Here is a 3,019-nt window from a genome sequence, read left to right as displayed (position 1 = left end):
TGAAACGACACAAAACACGGGAAGCGGAAGATATCTGCTCATGGCTTACCTTGAACCACGAGCGCGAGATTATTAAATCAATAAGAAAGAAAGAAAAGCTGTGGGCTATCACTGTGCCGACATTCTTTGTTGAACGCTCTGAGGGACAAACAATGCCCTACTCCAACGAACAGAAAGCGGACATGGTCCTTGCCCTAGGTGCTGCAGGGGACAAAAAGAAAAAGGCACTCAAGATAATTCAGAGGTGGCACCCTGGCACAAGACCACACCCATCGACTATTGTCTGTCAATACGAGGCGCTGAAGCAATATGGCAGGTTCATCAAGGAGCGTTGTAGGCCAGCGGAGCTGTCAGACGATGTTCGCATCAACATCTTGGCATTTCTTGAGGCCGACCCTGAAGCTAGCCTCCGCGAGGCGAGCAGGTAGACATACGTCCCGTTGTCTACGGTGTTTAGAGTGGTAAAAGAAGCAGGCCTCCACCCATACCACATACAACTTCACCAAAGGTTGGAACAAAAGGATTTTGAAAGCCGGTTGAACTACGCCAACTGGCTTTTGCAGATCGTCGATGAGAACCCCCAATTTCTACGAAATGTCATATGGACTGACGAGGCAAATTTCTCTCGTGACGCACAGGTGAACTTACATAACGCTCATTACTGGAGCGCTACTAGTCTGCATTGGCTTGGAAGGACGCGCCAACAGTATAAGTGGTCGCAACGTGGGGTGCGGTATCTGCGACGGAGCTTTCATTGGCCCCGTCTTCCTTGATGGGACACTGACCGCGGTGAGGTACCTCAATGAGATTCTATTGGGCCCCGTGGAAGAGTTCTGCGCCAACGTTCCACTGGCACGGCTTGGCAAGCTGTGGTTTCAGCACGATGGCGCACCCGCCCACAGCTCTAGCCAAGCTCGTGCCTACCTGTACCTGTGTCGTGGCCTGCGAGGTCCCCAGACCTGACGCCGTTAGATTTCTTTCTGTGGGGATATCTGAAGGATCGCGTGTACGACCAGGAGACAACAACACCTGACGCCCTTAAGGCGAGGATCACGGAAGTGTGACGTGGAATCCCCGCGGCCACGTTGCGGAGGGCAACGAAGGACACAATTAAGAGATGCATGTTTTGTGTGACTGAGGAAGGCGATTTTTTCGAACACCTGCTCTGAATGTACATAGTATTGTTTCGGTCATGTTAAAATACCTGTGCAATGTTCTGTAAAATAAGTTGAATGAAAAAGAAGACATACTATTTTTATCTACTCGTTTAATTCTTTGTTTGCTTGAACAAACTTCGGTTGCCAGTTTGAAAAAAAAAAAAAAAAGACGATGGCTTGGTTAATAGCGTTTCCTGCTTCCATTCCCAAGGTCGAGTGCTCTGAACGCGGGCGGACACACAAACAATTTGTTAGAAGGCACGGATTGCTTATGCATGCCGTCTCCTGGTGTGACTTACATAAGATCTTCCGTGTGTAAGATTCCACCCACGTTAGAGAACTCCAAGTAGGCAAAATTAATTCACATGCCGACTACCGTGGCGTCGGTCATGATCACCGTTGTCTCCCCTATAGTCATAAACCCCCCAATTATTACTGTTATTATTTACATGCTCGCTTGCTTCCTTCATTTCTTGCTTGCCCTGTGCAACATCTAGGACAAGCATCGTACCTACTGTCTCTTTGTTGGAAAATACATAACTTGTGCTACAACGCAGAGAGTGGGTGCAAGGTGTAAAAGAGCGGCTTCATAAATTTCATAGCCCACAGCTTTTGTTTCTTTCTCATTGATTTAATAATCTCGCGCTCGTGGTTCAAGGTAAGCCGTGAGCAGTTATCTTCCGCTTCCCGCGTATTGTGTCGTTTCACGCCTAAAAAACAAAGAATCAAGAGATAAAGCACCGCAGTGACCTCGCTGGTGTCCCCGCACCCGTGACAGATAACAGCATCGGTGGAACGGACGGCATCAATGCTTGTTCGTCAAGCGGCCGTGAGAAAGCGCTGCAATCAAGCGCTCTTTTCGCGCGACGGAAACTGATTCCGTCGTTGTTTCGGAACTCCGGGCCCTGTCTGCTGGCCCGGGAAAAAAAGACTCGTATGAGCTAGAGAGTTGCAACACACTGCATTCGCGTTCTCATGTCAACGCCCACAACTTCACACTTGACAACTCCGGTGTGATCCTCCTAATTAAAAAGTTAGAAAATTAAATAAATTAATTTATCAGTTAATTGCGCGACAAAAAATACTATTAAATGCTCCAGGTCACTGGTAACACTATGCACTTGGTTTCATTCTTCTGCGATGATTCATTATTTTTTAAAGATGGGGTCTATCTTAAATGGAACACCCTGTATATAAATATACATCTTTTGCAAAATTGACTTCAAATTTTTGTTTTAGAAGATGCGCGCACTATAAACGTGCCTTATTTTTATTGTGTTCTATCCGACTTGGTTGATGCGTTTGTTAACAATAGATTAAGCACGTAACTGCGGCGCCGGCTTGTTTCGTTTCGACCATTTCCAGCTGCGAAGTGCGAAGTGGGTGAAGAGAACGAAGGGGGAAGTGGATCTACATACATCAATGCGATGCTATGAACTCCGATACGTTTTATCCCTCTAAATGTAAGCATTATTATTACTACATGTGGATATTGAATTGCTTTCAATCGTGCCCTTGTGTAAGTAGCGTTGTATTGTACTACTGTTACATCGTTATATTTACTAACATTGGAAATAAAATGTACTGATTATCGCAACCATTGCATATGATATTCCTAGCTGATGGGGAAAATATCTGCATGTGTGGTGCACAGAAAGTCTGCATATAGAGAAAGTCTATATAAAATGTACAGAATGTCTGCATGCGGAGTATACAGAAAGTCTATACACAACGCACACATCGTCTGCATGCCGAAAAGGAGTACAGGATGTACATAAGCGTTATAAGGACTTTCTGGCATACAGAAAGGAGCTGTCTATAGAAAGTGGACAGGAGGTATACATGTCTATATGTCTACAGAA

The sequence above is a fragment of the Ornithodoros turicata genome, chromosome 1 (assembly GCF_037126465.1).
Source record: "Ornithodoros turicata isolate Travis chromosome 1, ASM3712646v1, whole genome shotgun sequence".
Taxonomy (NCBI): Eukaryota; Metazoa; Arthropoda; class Arachnida; order Ixodida; family Argasidae; genus Ornithodoros; species Ornithodoros turicata.
This window is presented reverse-complemented; position numbering follows the sequence as displayed.